The sequence below is a fragment of the Dermacentor albipictus genome, chromosome 4 (assembly GCF_038994185.2).
Source record: "Dermacentor albipictus isolate Rhodes 1998 colony chromosome 4, USDA_Dalb.pri_finalv2, whole genome shotgun sequence".
Lineage (NCBI taxonomy): Eukaryota > Metazoa > Arthropoda > Arachnida > Ixodida > Ixodidae > Dermacentor > Dermacentor albipictus.
In genome coordinates this window covers 121913203-121936713 of record NC_091824.1, presented here as the reverse complement: position 1 = coordinate 121936713, position 23511 = coordinate 121913203, and the positions used below count along the sequence as shown (strand labels likewise).

At 46.2% G+C, this 23511-nt stretch overlaps 1 protein-coding gene across 1 annotated transcript in view; it reads right to left on the bottom strand.

Moving 5' to 3' along the window:
- LOC135917787 (neuronal acetylcholine receptor subunit alpha-10-like) overlaps positions 1-13123 on the bottom strand; it is a 314970-nt gene extending 301847 nt beyond the window's left edge. The window contains exon 1 of the mRNA XM_065451392.1: positions 12307-13123. The gene's annotated coding sequence lies outside the window, so the exon portion shown is untranslated. The remainder of the gene's footprint in view (positions 1-12306) is intronic.
- Between the last annotated feature and the right edge of the window lie 10388 nt (positions 13124-23511).

Here is a 23511-nt window from a genome sequence, read left to right as displayed (position 1 = left end):
AACGTTCTAGAGTGGCCAATCTGTCTACACGATATCTGTAGAAAGTACATTGAATAACTAGACGTATTTTTTATAAGGCACAGTAATGCCTCGCCCTCTACGCCAAATAAAGAAGCGAGAGAAAGAAGAAATGCAAGGAAAATGAACGTAAGTGACCAGGTTGGAGAAAGAAATTGTTTCGAATGCAGGAAGCACTCTTCCATTCCTATTTTATTTCTTCTGTCTTCCTTTTTTTTTTGTGTGACGAAGAGGATACTTTTCTCAGCTGGAAACGATCGAGGCGCACAACAAGCACACTCCTCGCAACAAAAAGGGCAACAAAGTCCGCTTCAATCTTTCTCAGGCGACGGTGGCAGTAGCTTCTGCGGAGGCAAACTTGCCTGGAAAGGAGCCAAACTCAGTTTTAAAAAAAAGAAGTGACAAGGCGTAGGCGGAGGCGTTTGGGGGGGGGGGGGGGGTGGAGGAGTCGGAGGGTCAGAGGGGAGGAGGGGGCGGATGCCCAGAGCTATACGGGGGTCACTTCCATTCCAGCAGCAGTGGCTGCAGCGAAGGAAATGGTGGCGCAAGGGGGGGAGGGGGGGGGGGGGGGGCTCTCCAGTAGCCCGTCGACGACGGCGACGACCAACCAAATCGCGAACCGATGCGGCAGACACTAGAAAGAAAGTAAGCGAGCAACGCACATAGAAAGAAGTAAGGCAGGAGGGGAAGGAAAGAAACACGGGCCGCCGGCGCTGTGGCTCAAGCGAGCCGATAAGGCCGAGAGCGGAAGCCCAGATATATCCCTGCTTCAAGGAGCCGCTAAAGGGCACGAGACCGTCGCTTCCTATCCCCTTCTCCCCTTCGGCTCTCGGGGAACGGTTCGAAGTAAGGAGGAGAAGGAGGAACGGGAAAGAAAGGTCATAGGGATGAGAGAAGGAAGGCACGTATCATCTTCTGCTTCTTTCTGGTGGAGTCATCGACGGCGGCCGGCGCGGCATTCATACTAATAGGGAGGGGATGGGGGGACAAATTCCGTTGCGCTAATAGCCTGCAGCACCCCCCCCCCCCCTCCTCCGGCCTGACTGCGACTATACCACAGGCGCGCGCGCACGCGCGCTCTTCGGTTGGCCGTCGTCACGGTGTCTGTAGCGGCACGCTGATGGTATTTCCATCAAATTCGACCAGCACATCCGGACATTTGTACGTTAGGACCGGGAAGCATACGGTGGCGCCAGTAGGCGAGAACCTTGGCGATGCTTCATCTCGTCATCGGGTGCTCGCCGCCGATTTCTGCTGGGAGGCATCCAGATTGCACGCGGGATCTAACGTTGGGAGACTGATTACTGCACCGGCGGGACATTCCTAACCGGCTCCCCAAGCTACGGAATCGGGACAGAGCTGGACCGATGAGGCGACGGCTGTTTTTGTGTATTTGTGTGCGTTATTACGAGGAGTGGGGGGAGCGCGCTTACGCGAGTCCGTGGTGTGAGACGTGTTGGAGGACCAGGTTGTACGAGCCGGCGGAAAATCGTCAGAGGCGCATGCTTTGCGTTAAAATGACGTCGATATTTTGGTCTGTACTACAATGTGGAGTAGTGCGCACCCTGGGAGTGCTTTAACGCGCCATGTGCAAATAAATGAAGAGTTGTAGGTGCAAGCGCGCAATCGCCTTTTCCTCTAATATTGTCGGTACGGCTCTTTCCCAACGTGATCTACAAAAAAAAAAGCAGTGTATAGCGTTCTTTTTTCTTAAGTTGCAAATATAGATAAACTTTGTTGTTCAGTAACTGGAAACTGGTCACTTGCAGTCTTTTCTGACCCGCCTTCTAACTCTATACCTGACCTGCCCTCGTAACCCTTCTTACGTGTTCGAACCATTACCATTAGAAATTCAAAGCATAAGAAACTGTCATGAGGGTTTGATCACCGTCATGGTCGCAGTTCTGATTTCCCGCCGCGGAAACTGCAATCCAACGACCATGAGATGACGCTGTAGTGACGACGATGGCGCGGGGACGATGGTGTGACGACAACGTTATGATGACCCTGGCGTCACGCCAAGGAGATGCGTATGGTAAAATGATTACAATGTTTTCACGACGGCTATATGACGACTACGGCATGTCGACGATTGTGTGACGGCAAAGGGACGATGGACATAGGTTGCGGACATTGCAATGGCTACGACAAAATTACGACTCTGCCATGACGACGCGATGTGGACAATGGCATGACGAGGATGGAATGATGACGACGGTGTGACAAAGACGACTCGAAGACGTCGTGATGATTACGGTGTGACACCTAAAGAATGATCACAGTGTAATGAAAGAAATGAAATGATGGCGACGACGGAACGAAAGCATGACAACGACGCCGTGCTGGTGTTGGAGCTCACGTCTGCGCCCACGTGCATCCCCTATCACCGCGCGCAGTCTTAATTCGCACTATATCCGGTGTTTGTTTGCACTCTGTCCGGCGGCTTTTCCGAGCTGCGCAATCTCCGGGATCGGAGCACATTTTTTCGCCAACGAAATTGGCGCGTCCTAGGAAATCACCTTGCTCCGACATAAGCTTCGTCGAGGCAAAAAAAAAGCTTAGCCAAAAAGAAACAAACAAAAAGAAGAAAAAAGTTGCAGCTTCGCCCGAAACGCGAAGCGTCGACTGCAATAGCAAATTAGTAGATAGCTATACGAATGATAGTAAATTTATCGGCCGTATAAATTTGGAAACAGTCGCTTGGTAAATAAACAAGCATGGTGTCACGCGCGCACAAGCAAACATGAACACACCTCTCTCGATGACCACGGAAACTCGCTGTCAAAACGCTGGAGTGAGGAAGCGCGGCAGCAGCGGCGAGCGAATTGACCTCCATGCCGCCACTCGCTTCAACGTGAAATGACGAGAACACAGAGCATACGAAGCTATGAGCCCCTCGTCGCACCTAGTCTCTGTCCCCAGTGCAGATCGCTTTTAGGATAGGACCCGCGCGGCCGCGCCATACGCGGCAGCCGCCGAAGTAAGACGCCCCTCCCCCCTCCTTTTCCTCCGCCCGGGGCCTTGTGTAAGACGGCGCGCTTCCTCCCAGCTTTCCTCCCTTGCCCGCGCTAGATTGAGCCGCCATCATCGGCTCACCCTCGCATGCTTTCACTCGCACATACAGCATACGGCGCGCGGCGACGATGTTATTGCCCTGGGAATTTATGCGGAACATCACGGCGACGGCGACGGCGACGGAAGAAATGCGCCTGGAGTATCCACAATATTTCTATCGCAATATTACAGACGCTCCAGGCGCACCACCAACCATTACAGTAAGCAGGAATAGGGCATTTGCTAGCTCCCCCTGAAGTTTTTTCTTGTATTAGTGCTACACGCAATACTAAGTCACTAGACGCTGACGGTATCCAGATTCGCCCTATAAAGTATGTGCTGGATATTATAAGCCCTATTCTCAACCATGTTTATAACATCATATTGTCTACAGGTACCTTCTCCAGGGAAATGCAATTTACCCGCGTTGTTCCCGCCTTTAAGCGCGGTGATAGAACTACACTACGTAACCATCCGCTATATTGAGAAAGGTATCGAGAAAATAATGAATGTGCGATTACAATCATTTTTTAACCGTTACGACTTGCTTGAAGACTTTCAACATATAGTTCTAGGAAGCACCGTTCTACGGAAGCAACCCTCTTGAGCCAAAAGAGAAATTATTACACATGTATTCAGCCGTAAACACATGGCACTAAGCATATACATAATTTTTCTAACACCTTTGATTTAATTAATCACTCTATCCTGAACGAATTTGAATATACGGTGTGCGCTGAACCGCCCGCTCGCTTCTTAAAGGGACCCTGAAACGATTTTGGCGATTTTCTACAAACGTACTGAGTCGTTAGAGTAGGTTCTTCTGATCATTAATTGATGCATCTAAGTGCTCTGCGTAAAGCGTGTAATTTATTATAAGGTTTTAAAAATACCCATAGCTGCCGATCGCAGCGCACTACTCGGCGGAATTTTAAGCCGCCCCTACCCATATGATGCAAATAACCCATATTACGTCACATGGGCGAGCTATCTGATTGGCTGACCAGGGCGCGTGGTCGATCATTTTTCCAACTTTATGGTGAACAAATGATGCTCGTAATAGTTGGAATGTTAGTTACTTTGTTTTTTGTAAAAAAATAACTTAAAGAGAATACAGAAGAATAGTTTTTTAGTACACTTCAGCACTTCCGGCACACAGCAAGTGTCGTCTGCTTGTGTTACAACGTACTCCATTTTGACGAGAGCTCCGCGGTCAGAGTCGGTCTCAGTCTTTTCGCGAGCACTATGATTCGACTTTGTTGCCTTGTGGACTGCAAACCTAGCGATCTGCAAACCGCGAGTCCAGTATTAGGGCAAACGCAAGCGCAAGGGGACAGGGTCTGGCCGCTTGACTGTGCCGGGATGAGCCACGAGATGAGCAGAAGGGCAAATGTGAACGGTCTGCACGGTGCAGCCACCTGGTGGCACAGAGCTCAACTATACACAGTAGCAGCAACGAAGTGTATTCTTTGCTGCTGGTGTGTATTTTTCGCAGGAGTGTAATCATCAACACGTTGATTTATAAATGTTTAAAATGCTTTACGCTTGGTTAGAGCAATATTAGCGCTTTGTTTGACTGGTTAAGCGCTGCGCCAGCAAGTGTCTGGACCGTGCAGACCGATCAGGCTGCTCACGTACGTCTACGCTAAAGTTCCTTCATCAGCTTGAGTTTATGCCTCCAGTCATTTGCCGAAATGACCAGCTTGCCTGTTTTTAGCGGAGTACCAGACACGTTCGGCGCTACGACAGAATGCTCGCAACGCACGCTGCTTCGATAGCTCTCGGTCGACGGCCAAGCGGCTAGCGGAGAGGTCTCGCGGGGGAGGGGGCGTGCTCCTAAACAACCGGAAGTGAGCGATGTGACGTCGCATCGTGACGCTGAACCAGTGAAGGCGGAGCTTAGCGCCGCTCGCTCGGCGAGCGAGTTGAGGAGGAAAAGCATAGCTAGGGAGGAGGGTAACTTCTAATCGCTTGCAGCTCCATTAATACGTAACGCTTCACTTAAATTGTGGTGCGAATGTTCTACTTAAGCTGTACCCTACGCGCCTACAAAATTTGTCCGAACCGTTTCAGGGGCCCTTTAAATCTTATCTTTCCATCAGGTCACACTTCGTAGATACTATTCACGCAAAATCTTCAAGGAAGCCAGTTATCACTTGTGTGCCGCAACGAAGAATTTTGGGGCCACGTTTATTCCTGATTTACATATATGACATTATACACTGCACACATAACGCCATAACGCTACAATTGTTTCGTATGCTGATGAAAACCATTTTTATTACACGCAACTTGGAATCAGATATAGAAATAAAGGCTAACAAGAAGCTATCCGGCTTAGAAAGCTGGGCCGCCATGAACTGTTTAAAGATCAACACTAAGAAAAAGAAGTAATTTTATACATGCCTAGAAGTAAAAAGTTGACCCCTAAGGTTTCGTTAAATTTGGTATTGATGATACAATTCAGCTGGCAAGAATACGAGTAAATACAAGTGTTCGTCAGACCAGACATAAAGAGCTATGGTTTCTATCCACCCCTAGAACTTCCTTACGACGAACAATCTTTGTCTTACACAAAACTTTCGCTGCTAAGCATATTAAACCGACAATATTTTCATCCTTCCTGTAACCGAATCGAACTGGTTTGTGCGAGTGGCTTTAACTCAGACCGTACACGTGTCTACACCTTCTCTCTACCTTCTCTCCCTTCTCTCTCTTCCCCTTCTCCCTTTCCCCAGCGTAGGGTAGCCAACCAGACGCTTGACTGGTTAATCTCTCTCTCTCTCTCTCTCTCACACACACACACACACACACACACACACACACACACACACACACACACACACACACAAACACACACACACACAAACACACACACACACACAAACACACACTCTCTCTCTCTCTCTCTCTCTTATTAAACGTTTTTGTCAGCTTATTTATTTGCAGGACTAGTATATGCCTTCCATTTTGTTCCCTGTTCTTGTTGATAGCTGTTGTTCATGCTGATTATTTGTACTGCCATTTTTGCTTGTGCGATCGTTTGTCGTTTTGTTACTTTCATACTGTGTTACTTGTCACTATATGATGCTTGCCCATTTTACAATTATTATGTATGACTGGCCGTCACCTTGCTCTTCTGCCAACTTGTAGGAAACCTCGTCAAGCTGTTCGAGCTTTTAGTCCTGTACTCCTCCTTTTCAAAGAAAATAAATATTATTGATCCACTGAATCCCGAGATACCGGCTGGCTACCCTGTGTACACAAGCGCGATGCCAAGTGCTACAGCTCTTGAGTCGGTTAAACCCACAAGTTAAGTTAAACCCTCGCAGACGCAATCAATAAGTAACATAGAAGTTAACTTTTACAATGTCGTACACACTGGGCGCCGTGTTCTCCGTCCCTCTTTACTACGATGAACACAACGTTCGGTGGATTCCGATTCGGGCTGTCGTCAGAGGTACGTTCGTACACTTATCAATATTATATTCTCAAAGTCAGGAGCATGCATTTATGGGCGTTGAACCTTTAAACCGTGATAACTTTTAAACATGCGACCTTTAAATATTGTGTGGCAAAATTTTAGTGCTCTTTATTAATTAGCAAAGTGTCAATGATGAGCCTTGGTAGCACGAGGCCCCTGCAGCCTTGGGAGAGCCTTCTCAAAATCTTATAACATTCTTCTTTTTAACATTTGCAAGTGTAATAGCTGTAAAGACATATGCATATGCTAGAAATTGCCTTCAAACATATGTTGTTGTTTTCTTGCGCGGGGGTGGGGGGGGGGAGGTTAGGAATCAGGCCTTCAAGCACCGATGCTGTTTGGGGTGTACGGCTACCACGAGTTCGAACAGGTCTGTTAAATTTATTTTGGTTTTTTGTTACGTAGGGCGCGTGTCATGGGGCGTAACAGCTTAACAAACAATTTAGCATAAGTTCCAAGCGGGGAACCATCAAAATAATGAAAACGTAAAGATTCAGCCATCAGTACAACGTCTCCACTTGCGGGCGCAGAGAAGCACACTTCTTTTTTTTTCTCCTTCGCCTATGTACGTGTGGAGCATGCTTCGGCCGAATTTCTATACACGCGAGCCACGGGTTATCGTTTTCGGAAAGCGTGGCAGCTGAGGCCACTCTAACCGTTATGTCAGCCTAAGAAAGCACCGCTTGTTTGTACTTGAACGCTTTCGCGACGCCGTCACTCGGAGCGAGAAAACGAAACAATAAAGAAGGTCCGCGCAGCTTTAGTTGGGGGAAATATTCCCGCGTCCCACGCCTCTCATCCCTTAGAGATGTGACTTGCGTTGCAAATTCCAATCATGAGGAAACAGATGCGTCTCTTCCTTTGCACTGTAGCATAAGCGTGATGTGTTGCAAATGCCAAATAAACAGCCTGAAATTAAAAAAAAAAAACGAGAAGAAAGAGACTGGGAAAGCATGAGAAGTAGCAACGGCAAAAAGTAAAAAGTGCAAATGCAAAGCAGCGGACAGAGCCAGGATCGGCCGCTATATATATATATATATATATATATATATATATATATATATATATTGTAGGCGTCGTGTGTTGACACTTTTATGAGATTTACGCGTGGTTCGTCTCACCGCGGGCATGGCTCCGACTTTCAGCGTGGTTCGGCAAATTACATTTCTGTTTTATATAATGTTTTTGTTCGAGAACAGCCAGGTAGAAAGAGAGAGAGAGAGAGAGAGAGAGAAAGATAGAGAGAGAAATGCAACAGCTTCGCCCGACGCGTTTTCCTTCCTCCGGTTTCTTCTGAAAAGGCGCTAGCGAAGGGAAACGTGCTTCCGACTCTTTAATTCCACACACGTCCCGTTGGCAGAAGCAGCTCGCCGCCCCTATCGGCCCCACGTCTTTTTTTTTAAGCTGTGTTGAAAGGAAAGACAACACCCTTTGATCTAAGTTCTTTTTTATTCATCCTTTTTTCTGTTAGGACATTACGGTTCGTCGCTTTCACGAATGGCAGTTCGAATCTACTTTTTTTATTTATCGTGCATCGCTAGAAGTAAGAAAGGGTGGTATTTCACGTATCTCCCGAATGTTTCAAAAGTTGACTGCGCGGCTTTTTTTTTTCTTCATAAACACAATATTCTGGGGAAAAGAAATGAAGCGTTCACATAAAATAATGCACAGGCGAGTCAGTTAAGCTTGCTTAAGAAAGAAAATTGATTCGCCATTCCGGCCCTGCGAAAGCGGATGTCCATTGAAGCTGTTGTAAACCACCCCGACAACTACTGAAGGGTGTGTGCAATGCCTTATTGCTCTAGAATAAGGGTAATAATGAAAATTTAGTGTAATGGCCATCTTTGTTTCCCCATTCCCATTCCCCCCGGTGTAGGGTAGCCAACCGGACGTTATTCTGGTTAACCTCCCTCCCCTTCTGCTTTTCTCTTTCCCTCCCTCCCTGAGTAATGGTAGTAATCGGAGTAAAGGTAATTTTGGCAACAAGCCACCGCCAGGCCTTATTGCCGTTTCTTTTCCCTTTTCCGCTGCTCGTATTCACGCTGTTCCCCGGGAGTCCTAACTATGCGTTGCCTGCCCATAGCGGTGCTGCAACAACAATGAAATCAGTTGCTAGGTTGCTTATCTTATATATGGAAGGCTAGGGGACGTCACTCTCCACGTCGCAAGCTGCCGTCGCCGTGGCAGCTAGCGCCACAGTAATCTTTCCCGGGAAACGTATGTGGGAAGTGCGACGTGATTCCCATTGTTATCAGGAGCGCCTTATCGTCAATTATGTTGTTCGAATGCTTGCTTTGGGATGATTCTTTACTGAAACGAATGCTGTTCTACATGTTTTATGCATAATCGCAAAGAATGTATGCACTTTTCGCTTCAGTCGCTGAAGTGCTTTTTTTTTTTTTAAATCGCGGAAGATCTCTCTTCCTCTGTGAGGATGCGCCGCGCAATATCTCGACCAACTAGAGGCTAACAGCTTCGCTGTAAAATGTCAGCCTTCTCCCAAGGGTGAAGCATTGACAGCGTTAGCGAGGCTTATTGTTGCCCATGAACTCCCCCGACGCAGTTCTAACTATGAGCGGGTGCGACATGTTGGCGTGACAGATCCCGCATGGCAACTGCTCCTGGGGATAGAGTTACTGTATACGGTTCCTCCCAAAGGGAGCCCTCTGGAGCCATATATATATATATATATATATATATATATATATATATATATATATATATATATATATATATATATATATATATATATATAAACTATCTGGGCTATATGTATATGACGACGACCTGTCGGCTACCGACCTGGCACTACGCATGGCTTGATACAGCGAGCGCCGTCAGCGGTGGTGAAAGCATCGTGCCTCCATCGCGCGCGAGATGAGAGCGACGGCAAACTCTCAGCCGTTAGTCAGCGGCTAGTAAAGTATTAGATGACGTTAGCTTGACGCTATCCCGCTCAGGTCAGAACATACGCGCAGAAGCTCGGCAGGAACGCTATAGTCTGCTTATAACGTGCGCGCGTGCTAAGCTCATGCCCGGAGAAGTAGGCAGCCAACACCACCGGGGCGATTGAACGTGGCGTAGGCGGGTGCATCCACTTCGCTTCGTCGTTTTCGCAGCCATGTGCAGTCTCTGGAAACTCTTCAAACCCTCCGCGTGCGAGCAGTTGGTGGGACAGCGTCAACAACGGCGGTGCCAGTGCCGGCTGCACAATTGAGCCTCGAGTGTCTGTGTGTAATTGCTGTGACAATTAAGAACAAGACATTTCAAGAGAATGGCGATGGTTAAGAAAACAGTTCCAATTTTTCGAATACTTAGTCGACGTAAGGATCTTCTAATTTGACGCTGGAATAACAAAACAATTCATTCCGGCACGAACTTCACCGCAACTCATTTTTGCACTTCCTCATTAATTTGAACGCTCCAAGCTGTGGATTAGAGGAAACGAATGTGCTCTTAAGAAATGTATCGCTGTAAATTAAATCGCCCTTGGCAGACAAAGAAGAATTCAAGAAACTCTTACGGCGCGCAATTAGCCAGCCCACCATCCTAACTCTGCAGCGAAATTAAAAGAGTCCGCGTTCTAGCTAGGCGAGGGATATTTAATATCATTTCTTGTTTCCTTGCTGTTCTCCTCCGAAAAAAAAAAAAATGATTGGACACTAAGATCGTACTCGGGCAGGGAAACAATTTTGTCTGCGTTCCTAATGAGAAAGTCGCAGTGAAGTATGAAGAGCACGTGTATAGGCTGGGAATGGTGCCTAGGTAATCTTGGTCTGAGAGTTAGCAAAGTTTCAAAGTTTAAGAGTCATAGAGCTGGGAGAGGGGGAGGTGGAAGGTAGGCGCTTGGAGGGCGAAGGCGCGTTCCCGGCGGGCAGGCTGTGTTCGCGGCAAATTCCTTGTTCTTTCGGCGTCGCTGGCAATTAGAAGCGTAATTTAGAACGAGAGGAGAACTCGGCCGCCTCGTACGGTCGCGCAGACTGCAGGCTAGACAGTGACTAATGACGCCACACTTTGCACCTTCCATAGTTTCGCCGATGGGAAGAGGCCGAGGGGGCGAGCAGAAGGCAGTCATCTTGCCTCGCGACTGCTAGTGAGCGCGTTGCGGCAGTAACCACAGGCAGGCAACGGCGAGGGGCGTGGGGTAAGGAGGTTAAACCGGGGTTCTCGGCGGCATATGGTTCCGGAGAAGTCGAAGTCGCAGCAGCGAAGCGGCGTTCAAAGTGCGCGAGGTGACGTGGATGTTGAGCGATGAACCGGCTGCCATCTGTGGCATAAATATGGGGTCGTTCGTTTTTTTTTTCTTAAAGACTTGATGCGAAGCTGGATGACAGACGCTTCTTTTTTTTTTTCTTTTTGTCGAGGGAACTGAAGGACATTGAGGGTCTCAGTGCAATGTATGATTATGGAAGTACTTTTATTACGTTTTACCGTATTTTACTTTTCGTACCAGAATTTATAAAACGATTCTTAGTTCGTTCATGGCGCCATAAAAAAAAAAAGCTGGTTCACATGGTGCCATGTATTTTTCTATTTCCATAACATATCATGTTCTCTTGCTCACTTCCTATACATATAATAAGATGGCTAGTCAGAACTGCGTTTCTCATGTTTGCTAAAAGGATATAAGGTAAAAGGTTTCAAACTAAATCACTTTCCTAAAGTGAGAACCCGAGATTTATGATCGAAACAAGGAATGGATAAACATAGCGATGGGACTGGCTACAGTTAAGAAGAAGGCGATGCGAAGTTATTCTAAGAATGTGTTCAGTGGCAATATTCGTTTCTAGGCTCAGTGCTGGGTACCTGTTAATTATTTAAAATGGCAGCAGTAAGGAGAGGATGACGTAAAAGTATTGTCTGAAGACAAACGCAGGCCCTGAGAGAAAGAGTCGACACTTGTAAATGTTGTTCTATCCATTTTTACGTTATTGTGGTCTAGTTTTCACCGTTTCATAATTGCGTGGAGCAGTTAAAGTTAACGTCGATAAAAAACATTGTTTCGTAGACCGTAGCAGCTTTCTTGCTAATAGCGTCTCGACTGCTTCCATTTTCGTGAAGGGGGTGTGCATACTGCCGCCGATGAAAGCACCAGTCATGGCGAAATAACACCCAGACATGAAAGAGGTAATGAAAGCACTCTTTAAAAGGGGCTCGACCACCAAGTCCGATGGTAACAAAGCGAAAAGTTTATAAGTATACACATCGTTGCCAGAGGCCAGTAAAGTACGCCATGCGATAAAGGTTTTTCTGCAGCGACTATGGATTTTAAATGTCGGTTACAGCGAATAAATATGAAAGACGGATAGTGTGACGAAGCTTGTTAAAAAGTGAGCTTGGTTTACCAAGCCACAATGTAACGTCGAAAAAGTTCAATAGAATAATATCACTGCCATGAAGCTAATGAGTTACACTTTGAGCGAAAAAAAATGTAACACGAGGTTACTTGCCTTATGTACTGCTTAACAATATTAAAGAAAGCAACATCAACAAAGAAACGTTAATGATTGGCGATTGCTTCTAAATTCTATTCCTATAATGAGATAAATATAGCCAAACACTGCGAAATTTCGGCGCATTAAGCTCACACTGAGCGCTGAGGTTGAAGAAAAAAAAAAGGAGGACATTCTCGGGACAGGTGGACACTGTGACTAACTGAGAACCATGTTTGTCATTGTACCACTTTTTTCGTTACTGCGCTGAAGAAAAACCCGCATGTTTGTGCTTTTACGGAATAAATTTCAGCTTACCGCCAGGTCACGTTCTGGAAAATGTTCCGCTGATACCGAAGAAGCAGTACCTTCCTTTTTTCTCTTCAGCGTTGAGCAAAGATGACAGCGAGATCTCCAGAGAGAATGTGCGGAACTTCCAGTCTTCCCTTCGCCCCCACGTCCATGAATTGCCGGCGGGTTGCTCAAAATACACGTCACGAGCCACCTCGCCTACAAACGTCGTCTCTCATTTCATCGTCTGTCGTTCATTCATACGTCAAATCCGCAGCCGCATCTTCAACAGCAGGCGATCACTGTAGGAGACGTGGATCCGCGGTTCTTCCAGCACTGCCCAGTCAGACAGTTATTGCGTCCCTCCAGTCTCAGATGACACTCCTAAATCACACATCACCCCATACGGAGCCGAACACGACGACAGCTGGAAGCCGACGAAGTAGAACAGACGGAGAAGTAAGGGCTTGGGTTCGGTGACAGCGACGACACAACTGCTCCTACATCACTGTCGCACAGAAACATAGGCCGTGCAGCTCTCGCTCGGCTTGACTGGCACGGCTCGCTTTCTTCCCGCAGCGCATCCTCGGATGTCCCGACTCGAAAGCTCCGGTCGCTACAGTACGGTCCGAGCAGCTGAATTCACCGATCCAGCACGCATAGCGCCCGCGCGCGCGAGTTGTGCGAACGCCGCACGTGGCTTAGCCGGCGACGGAGGATGGAGTGATGCGGATGCTGCGGAAGCAAAGGAGCGATTCGGCTGACCTCCCTCTCTCTGATCTCGACCCTCCTTTAAAAAAAAAAAATAAATAAGGAGAAGGCGAGGGAGGGAGAAGGCGCCTGCAGCGCCGCGCCGCGGCGCTTTCAGGAACGAGGGGAAGATACGAGAGGGGGTACAGCTGCTCTCACTCACAGCGCCGCCGCGCGCGCTCTGCAGGTCTACAGTGGCGATGTAGGCTGCCTATCTGGCTGCCCGTTCCCTCGCAGATGTCGAAGGCGCACCAGTTCAGATTTTTTTTACATATCTCCCCTCCGCCTCTTCTCCCGACGGGACGCCCATGCTGAGCGCGGCTTGGAGCGTGGGCGGGGGTAGAAGAGTTGCGAGACGGGGTGGCCCAGAAATGTTGGTACAATTTAATTATTCTGGTAGGCTGCTTAGGTACCTATCGCAGATGGAAGACCGCTAGGTGCTCCTACGAGGAGCTCCTCCCGAATAGCCCCGGGAACCGCCGGTCACCCGGGCCAAGCGGAACGCCCTCTCTGGACGAAGGGGGTCGTTTTATTAACAGCGCCCTGTAGGGGCATGAACGCGCCACGCTCCAACTGGCTGCGACGAGGTTTGTTCAGCGACGCATAGCGCGGCGGGCCGCCTGTCTCCGCGCGAGTCATCCCGCATGCAGCTGCGGGGTGCGCGCGCGGCCGTTGTTTGGGGCCATTTACGCAGGCGCCTAATGCATTTCGCGGCCTCGGACGTCGGTCGGGGATCGGCTGGGCGGACGACTTTCGCTACAGTGCGTCGTCTTTGCGACCGTATACTCGCCGGGTCGTTCGCGTAATAGCTGCGCGCGTATGGCTGCTTAGCGGTGGCGCAATCTGAAATGACTAAACTCTGTTCTGCGTCCCTCCGTTTGGGCTGTTGCACTCGTCGCAAGAAGGGTACGCTTTTATTACTCCCGGAGAATCAGTGCATCGTGCCCGTCCGGCGATGCGTGCGCTTCCCTTGGCAGTGCCTCTAAAGATTACGGGCCGGCCTTGCCAAACTCGGCGGTAATGTCCCGCGCTGACTGATTAGCCGTCTGTTGTTGCATGCGTTTATTTTCGTCTCAAAGGCTCGCTCGCTCCTTCCTCGAAGCGTTTGCTGGTCCTTACGCGCCAAGAATCGTGTGGATTTTCGTGCGAGTCGTTTCCTGGAAGATATTTGCGTATACGCTTCGATGGACGAACTCACGTGCAAGTCTTTAAACAGTCCGGTACTTACGCCTACCCCGATCGAAATGATTGTCACTGGTGATCCTAACTACACTATGAATCTCGAGGTCGGGCTGTCTATTCCACGCACGACAATACACAACGTCGGACTTCAATTTTTATTACTTATTTTGAAATATCTGCCTTTACAATCGTTAAACGTGCAAGTTACTGCAGACAGACAATTCGTTGATGCCTAGTCGGAATATGTCCCATTTAATACGAATGCCCGTTTGTTGCGAACGTGTGGGTCAACGCGTTGTCATGCCACAATTTGGATTTGGGTACCGACCCTGTATGACATACATACACGACGGCTGTGAGCAACTCCACTAGCACATTAACTATTCCGGTGGAGCCGGACTACTCGGTCTCCATACTTTGTAGACTTCCATAATTATGGTATTCTGATCATACTACGGCGCTTGTGCGGGCACTGTCCATAGCGCACACATTGAGACAGAGTGTTCTCAGGTGGCGCTCTCCAGATGCGATGAAAAAGCTAGCATAAATCGCTAAGTCGCTTATTCAAAGGGTCATGTTTGTGGTTTTCAAATATTACTTGATTTTAATATTCTTCAAGCACGCCTATCTGTTACTTTCGTTTTCTGCTATAAGTTGTACGCAAGCGCTTCATTCGTGAGCATTTTTACTTCTTAGCGAGACATGTCTATAATCAACACTTATTATTCTGTGCTTCCTGCTGCATCACTCAGTGCATTGTAGATCTGAGTGAAGAAAGCCATTGTATACTACTCTGCTGGAGATGCACAGAGCTGCAGTTTGCCGAAAATGCATTTTCGTATTTTTTTTCTTGTGAAGACGGGGCTGATACGACACGAACATTTGTTATAGCAAACGTTAATACTGATTTAGTATTGATTCAGTGCTTTATTGCTGCTGCCATCGGACATGCCTCGTCGTCTTGCACCCCGAGGCACCGGTTGAGTCGAAATGATCAGCTTTAGCGGTAACAGTTAACTGCTAGTGAGCCAACCTCCACCTGCCGTAAAACGGCACCGAGGAAAATGGTCTGCTGGGGAGCTTCTTGTAAATAGACCACTTGTTCATTTTAATACAAAGAAATCATTCCTTCGTCTTTTCAAATGTGTATTGCTACATTATGGACTGATCAGGAAAATTACACCTACTGTGAATTGTCGAATGTCTCGCATGAACCTCTCATGACGACTACGTTCGTTTTACGGGAGCAAGTACTCGACTATAAACGAAAGCTGGCGCGATTTCCAATATATACGGAGTTGTGCACCAGTGCCTTTAAAGCTAGCTTCTTCACAACAAAAGGTTTTATGCGAAAAAGCCCTCTCATGCAAGTTCCTGCATTTTGTTGGAGACAACTGGCATGGCGGAAGCATTCGTGCGTGCGTAGAATTGAGGACAAATGGGCGGCTGAGCCTCCCGCCTAATTATACCATATTCCCTTAAGTTTTCTATTCTTCATGTTTCATGTATTCTTTCTATTCGTAATGTCCGATTACGGCAGCACCATGTAGTGGGGCGGCTATGTAACAAATGAGGCTTGCCAAAGGGACGTAGAGAATGCCAACTCATGAACGCATAACGTAGGAGGAGCAAGCCTCCGTTGCAACTTAGTACTTGACGTATGAAATGCACTCAAAATATGATCAAACCAAATTGCAGAATCGCTTTCAAAAAGGTATACAGAACTTGATGGTTCCTCGCCTTCTGAATGGCCCGTTTCACTTCGTTTTTATGTTCAGTCAATGCCTCCATACAATGGTTAAAATCTCAATGTCAACAAGCGAGAAATTTGGTCTGTAAGGTGAAGAACGGGAAATTATGGGCCCAAAATGGCGTTCAAACCGTTGTCGGTTGATCAGACAAAATGTAGAAGTTTCCAATCAGTCTAACCATAAATAGACAAACCCTGTCTCTTTTTCAGACACTCATCCATAGCCTAATTCTTTATACAAGTTTTGTATACGTTCTCATTGCAAATGATTTATGTAGAAAGGTAACATTTGGTTTTTCTCTTTTGCATGCGAAAGATTTCACCCTGCCGCATACTTTTAGTGATGGTGTAGGCGCAGCTCGTTGCGTCTTGTGTATGACTGCGTCATTCTTGTGTCAGAAAATTTATTTGTCAGTTCCCAACATAACTTATGTCAATAGTTTCCACGAATCAGTCGCGTAGCTTCCGGCGAATATCAAATAGGCTGGGTATTGTTTGATGTATGAAGTACTGCGAAAGCGACCATAATTTTTTCATTGAAATCATTATTCACGTTTGCCGAAGAAACAAAAAACAAAACAAGCAAAAGAAATAACAAAACAAGTAGCTTGCGTACAAAAAAGTTGACCTTAGTGTCATTTGTATGTTTAAGATGCGATAGAATGTAAAAAAGTTATCCTCACATGTGGATTACAGTCGGCACATTCTTTGAAGCATGAAACAGACTCGTTAAGGTTAGTGGTGCAGTTCTGACGGGATTCTTGCATATGATATATGGACGGGCTAATTATTCTGTCTTCGCGAAAATATCAATAGGCTAGGTGCAACCAGAAAACGCGTATGTGCGTGCAAGCCCCCTTTTTGAGTTCCCTAAATAATTAAACGAAGTCGAGGAACGGAGAAAGAAGTTGGCAACAGCGATGATGTTGTTAATTTAGCTTTAATATGTGGTGGGAGTGAACCTCGGTGCGCTTCGTACACTCACGCAAATATGTCGTTCGCACTTACATTAACTGGAACGATAGTCAGTCTGCTTTTTTATTACACTTATTTTCTTCATTTCTGTGCTTCCGGTGATTGGTAAACGTTACTGGAATCATCCCTCCTGGATCAGAAAGTTCTTGCGCTTGTTGTGTTCTGAAATAGAGAGAGAAAGCAAGGAGAGGAAAGGCAAGGAGATCGACCAGACGAGCGCCCTGTTTGCTACCCTACACTGGCGCTAAGGGAAAGGGGGAACAGAAATAGCAAAAGAGGAAGAGGCTGATCACTGTCTGCACACGGGATCATTCATAGGGCTATGAACGCTGATTCAGGCCGGTGAGCTTTAAGAACTGCACCAGCCCACGTACAGTCTTTAGCGCCAGCTGCAGGTATGGCCATGGTCAGAGTATCTCTTAGTCAAAAAATGATCTCGAGACATTCCGATCAAACGAATAGCAAGGAGGTTAACTAGAAACAGTTTGGTTTGCTACCCTGCGCGGGAGAAAATACAATTAAAGGTATAGGAAGGGAGAAAGACTTGTACAGAAACGCGAATCAGCGCACAGAACTGAAGCGATGCACGTCACTATCACAGCCTATCTTGCAGACTTACCCCCGTATTCAGAAATGAATCTTGATTTGAATACCATGCTTGACTTGATTCAAACGACGCCTGTCGTCAACGCACCAAAAGAAACGCAATGAGTGTCTTCGGCGCGTTTGAATCAGGCGTCATTTATATCAAGTCAAGCATGAGCTTCGAATTAAATGACATTTCTGAATACGGAGGTTACAGACCACAGGAAGAACGTCCATGACAGTCAGAATAACCTTGAATACTTGCAAAACTAGCGAACTAATAAAACCACTGCTTACCTAGGCACCTCAGAGACCATTCAGTAGCATACGCAGAAGACAGGAGTGTCTTTAACGTTTGAAAGGCCGGTGCTGCTTCACGGCTGCGTTTTCAGCGTGGTAGATAGATGTATGCGGCGGTGGCTGATGGTGTGGTACCGGAGTATCTTTTCGTGTTGGCTATCGGCGTTAGCACATTTTCCGATCGAATGTTTTGCAGCTGGCGCACTTAGCCTGGCCCTTTATCTAAGTACTGCAGAGTAAAGTGCGAAATCCACCCTAATTCCTAGTAGATGCGATATTATTAAGATGTAGCCTTGCTTTGCTGCGCGCACTTTAACGTGTCGGGTACTTGGCCATCTATATTCCCTCTTTTCGAACTAAGCCGCTAAACTTAGCTTCCACCGGTGCGGATGTCTTCTCCCATCGTATCGGGCCATCAGAGCCTGAAAAGCCTACCCATTGAGAAAGATTTTCCTTCACCCTAAAGCCGATAAAATGCGTTTCAAGCCGATGGGTTTATAACAAAACTGCCCATTAACCTAAGACGCATATCGACGTAAGTTTTTTTTTTTATGTGATGAAGCAACCAGTAAGTTTTCAGCTTGGATTTCTTACTGCAAATGGCGCAATACGCTTCATGTGATCACTAGATTGCACAACAGTTTTATATTTCTCTCTTGTTTTTAGCGAATCAGGTTTTTTTTTTCTGGTTACCCTTCTCACTTCTTTTTGTTTCCTTCATGTCTCTCGCTTATCTTGCCTTTTCTGTCGACGTTGTCATTCTACGGTGCAATAAAAACTGGCTGAATAAAGTTGTGAAAGTCTCGCTGTACAGTTGAAAGCGATGAATTTCAGCGGACGAACGTTCGATTTCTCAACCGTAGCGAATTTCTATAAGCCAACTGAACGTTTCTATCCTAGCCGAGTGATAAAAGAAGAGAGACATGCGCGAATTAATGTTTGCACAACCACAGTCCCATCTCTAACCCACAAAAAGCATTCAGAGTATTGTCAGTGACGAGTAAAGTTTGCTTATCACAGAAAAATGCTTTAAGAATAATATAAGCTGTCTTTTATAGCCAGCGCGTAGCTGCTTCACGTGAAGAAGAAAAGTTTGCAATTTATCTTAACAAAGTTGGACTTTTGCTTTTTTTTGTGACGTTTATTCTTTAACGTTCTCTTTACAGCGTGAGATTTTACGTTAGACTATTGGACGGTTGTAAGGAAAAAAAAATAATTGCGCCAATAATTTAAATCGATTGACCAACATTCGCTTCAGGGTGCCTTTGTATATCTTCAGAGTCCGATACGCTTACTATCTCCGTTATGTCGCTAATTGTACTGTCAGCAAAGCATATCAGGAGCCTTATCGTGATCGTGAACTTGTTTTGTGGTAATGTCAAGTTTATATGAATGTTGCATAGGATGTTCGCTTTAACTAGACTGCAATTTAGCGTCGAACCCTTTTCCTTGGTCCTGTACATCCTTCCATAATCGTAATAATCCTTAATCGTGTTTGTTGCCGGTTCTCGCTGCCTAAGTTCTGCTCTATGTGGTCGTGTGCGTTCATGTCGATTGCAGCTATCTTCTTATTGTTGTTTCCTTTTCGCATACGCATTTCATATACGCATTTCAATCCGATTTTCGTCTTTTGCCAAGCGTGCCAAGCTTGCATACGCAGTTTCAGAGGCGATATTTGGTAAAGACGTTTCCCCAGGCTTTTTTAGCCACGTCATGGTATTTCTTTTATAATCGTGGCGTTTATAATTATTATCGCAGCAGAAGTCGCCTTTGTCTCTACACTGCAGTCGATTCTGCATCCGCGACATATCAGCGGTCGGGTCATGGCTCTCTGCGTCTCGTTCGTAATGCGGAGGCGATCCTCCTCGTTATTTTAGTGTTGTCCCAGTGGTGTTGTCGGGCAGCCACCACTGTTCTATGTGACGCTTAAATGGCCGCCGAAATTTTTCCCCTAGCATCAAATGTGGAAATCAAACGGCTACTAGCCTTACAAACAAAGATGTTCTGATCTTCCGGCAAACAACCTAAACTTTCCCCGTATCTGATTTTCCTATCGTGTGATAGAGGTTGCATTTATCGTGGCAGGCACCACAGTGGGAGATACAGGTGAAATAAATAAAGCTACCGAATGCTTGAATATATATATTTTCGTTCGGCACTATATATTCGCAGTGATCGGCGCCTCAGGCTGTACCTGGGACTGCGCAGACGACGTTCGGACGCAGAGTAACGCAAAAAAAAGAGGACACGCATTATTATAATCACGCTCCTGATTGGCTGGCGATAGCAGTAACGTCCCTTCCCCATTCGAATCATCTTGAAACAGGGCACGAGTTCGGCGCCCAGTTTAATGAAGTAGATGCATATGTCTTTTTGTACCTTCGTCTTGTACACCATGCTTTACAAAAAAAAAAAAAGGGATCACATATGTAGACTTTTGGGTAAGGCGAGATAAAATGCGCAAAAGTGGTTCAAGTTTATTGCAGTTTTTTGTTTTTATTGAAAATGGAGAAATAACGCAGTGCGAGACCAGAAAAAAATGAGGGCACAGTAGCTAGCAGAACTATTGAATGGAAGTTATTTCTGGAAAATTAAACAAGAAATGACTCGTATTGCCCAAATCCTCGGGTCACGATGAGTCAGAAAGAAGGAGAAATATTAGCCCACCTCTGCGAAAATAAGAAAGGCCACTCCTTGCAATCCAAGCACTTGTAGTTATACCCGGTAGACCCCGCGCAGGACTGGTACACTAAATCCACACAGATCCCGGTATTCTCTCGCTTCATAACTTCTCGCAAATTAAGCGTATCCGTTACCCATTGGCGCGAGCGCCGTCCATAGTGAACGACTTTTTTTCTTTCTCCAAGAGCTCAGGCACTGAGTGTATGCGCTTTCTCCTTTGCTGTAGTGAACATTCCTCTTACATTCCTGCTTTCTTAAAGGAGCGGGGGACGGGGTGGTGGGGCTGGGGTTCGGCAAAACTTTGGAGCTTGTGACCAGATCAACCAGACTTTGCCAAAACCAACTTCGCCAACGTCAGGCCAAACAAGGATTGGTCCATGCTCAAAAGTTCGTCTACGAGCTCTCTTTCTTGTGTGTCTAAAAGCACGGGTCATTTAGATCCAAGCGCTTTCTTATAAAGCCTCTGGAATCAGCACTAATAAAGTCGTTGCGCAAGCCTCCACAGAGAATCCCTCGGCACACCGAAAGCTTTCACCGCAGCACGTTCACAGTGGGTTAGCTCTCGAACGACTTCGAGTGCTTGTTTCATGTCATTTTCGAATCGAAGCTTTGGATGCCTTCCGCTTGTACGTGCGGAACCTCCTAGACAAGAGGACAATACATTTTTAGAGTTGCAAGTTAAAATGAGCTTCATAACATTATCTTTAGGCTTCTTGTGGCACTTCTTGGTGCGTTTTGCAACTCTCTTAGCATCCTACTCAGATTATTTTATCGATGTTAAAATTTAATTTACCGCGCTTATATCTTGCCTAAGCCTAGTTACCAAAGCGCAGAAATAAGACAAAAAACTTGCTGTGCAGCTTCGGAGTAGCAGGACTGTGGCGTGCAAACTAAAGAAAAAAAAAGACTGGACTGATCTTTGTCTTTTTAAAGCGGGATGTTGACTCACAGGCACTCCGTTTCTATGCTTTTTTTTTTCGTCCGGCGCCCTTTGACGAATCCACATTTTTCGAACCAAGCTGGATGGATGGATGGATGCTCTGAGCGTCCCCTTTGGAACGGGGTGGTGGGTTGCGCTACCAAGCTCTTGTTATTATGTGGCCTAATGTCTTACCTATGTTAAAAAAAATACAGGATGCATTCTCATAACCAAACTTTCTCAACCCCTATTTTGAACTTTGTTTTCGTACGCCCACGTTGTTCGTCGTTTCCATACTTTTCTTCCACCAATCTTCCAATGCCCTCTTACTACTCTTTGTTGCGGACATGTTTACTCCCCCCCTACTCTCGCAGAACCCAAGACTTCAAGGAGGCCAGAGGTGCGTAAATCGACCGCTGGGCAGACATCTTCGCATTCTAATAAAACATGTTCCATGGTTTCCCTAGCTCTACCGCAGCAAGCACGTGCTTTCTTTTCCTTCTTATATATCGCTCTATAAGTTCGTGTTCTAAGGCATCCTGATTTCGCTTCGAAAAGTAATGAGCTTCCATATGAGTTATAAGTCGTTTCTTTTCTGATTTCGTTTTTTCCTCTTAAGTAGTTATGCATGGCAGGTCTATCTTCCATTGCCTCCACCCATGAGATTATCTCAGCCTCTCTGACTTTCCGCTCGACGTTCTATGTTGCCATGGTGCTCACCACACAGGTCGCATAGTTGCTGGTTAGCTTCCTAGTTTTTTAAACTCCATTGTGAATCAGCGTTCTTCCCGTACAAATACCTGAACACTCTCCCAGCGCATTTGCCTTCTTCCATATTCCCCACTAATTCTTCGTAATTAATTTTAGTGTGAGCTTCACCCACTTCAAAACTTGTCCAGCCCTAATCACCCTGCACAGCTTCATTTGTAGTCGTCCTGTGATCGTCCAATGCGAGGCGTCCCATTGACCTTTGGCTGTCATCAAATTCTAATCATGTCCATGATTTCAGACAAACACCGCATTTCCAAATTTAGGTTCTGGAACCATTCCACGTTTCCACGTACTCCGGAGCACCTCGTACCTATTGTGTCCCCATAGCTCTCTGTGTTTAATTATGGCCGCAATTCTCTTCCCCTTTACTGTTATTTTTTTCCCTGTGTTTCCATATATATATTGCCTTCGTTGATCCATATACCAAGGTATTTATATTCTTTTACGCGAGGTATTTCCTGGTGCTGTATTGACACGGTCTGTTCACTGTTTTCATTGAATACCATAACGCCTGATTTTTTTACGCTAAATTTCAGGCCTAAATTCTCGCCTTCCTGTCCACAGATATTAACCAGACGTTGCATATCACTTTGCTTGTTAGCTAGCAATACAATGTGGTCCGCATAAAACAAACCTGGAAGCTGCTGCTCTACTACTGTACCCGCCTGTGTGTATGAGAGATAAATCCGATATTACTTCGTTCTAGCGCCTTCTCCATCCTCACCATGTACATCATAAACAGCAGCGGGGATAAAGGGCACCCCTGCCTCAGTCCCTTGTTGATATAAACTTTCTCCTCGCTCCTCATTGTTTCCGATTCAAAGCAAACGGTAATTTCTAGATAAATCTCTCTGTAAACCTCTATAAAATTGTCGCGTAAGCCTTCCCTTTTCAGAATATTCCACAAAATGTTCCGGTCTACTTTGTCATACGCTACAGTAATGTTTAAAAATGCGTGCATATAACAGTTGCGTTTTTACTCTTGATAATGATCTACACCGAGTGAGGACAAATAAGTTATCATCCAGACTCTTTCCTATTCTGAAGCCATTCTGAAGTTCTCCCAAAAGGTCATTATTCTCTGCCCATGCTTGAAGCCTTACTTTATTTGCCTGCATTGCTAATCTGTATATTACCGATGTAATTATCAACATTACATCGGTAACAGTGAATTCTATCCTTCTTCCCCTTACATTTCTAAATGAAATTTATTATACTTTTTCGCCGACTGTCTGGTATTCGGCTATCGTTTGAAGTTTTTTCTACTGCTTTCAACAGACCTTCTTTAGTTTTTGGTCCTAGTTCATTGATCAACGTA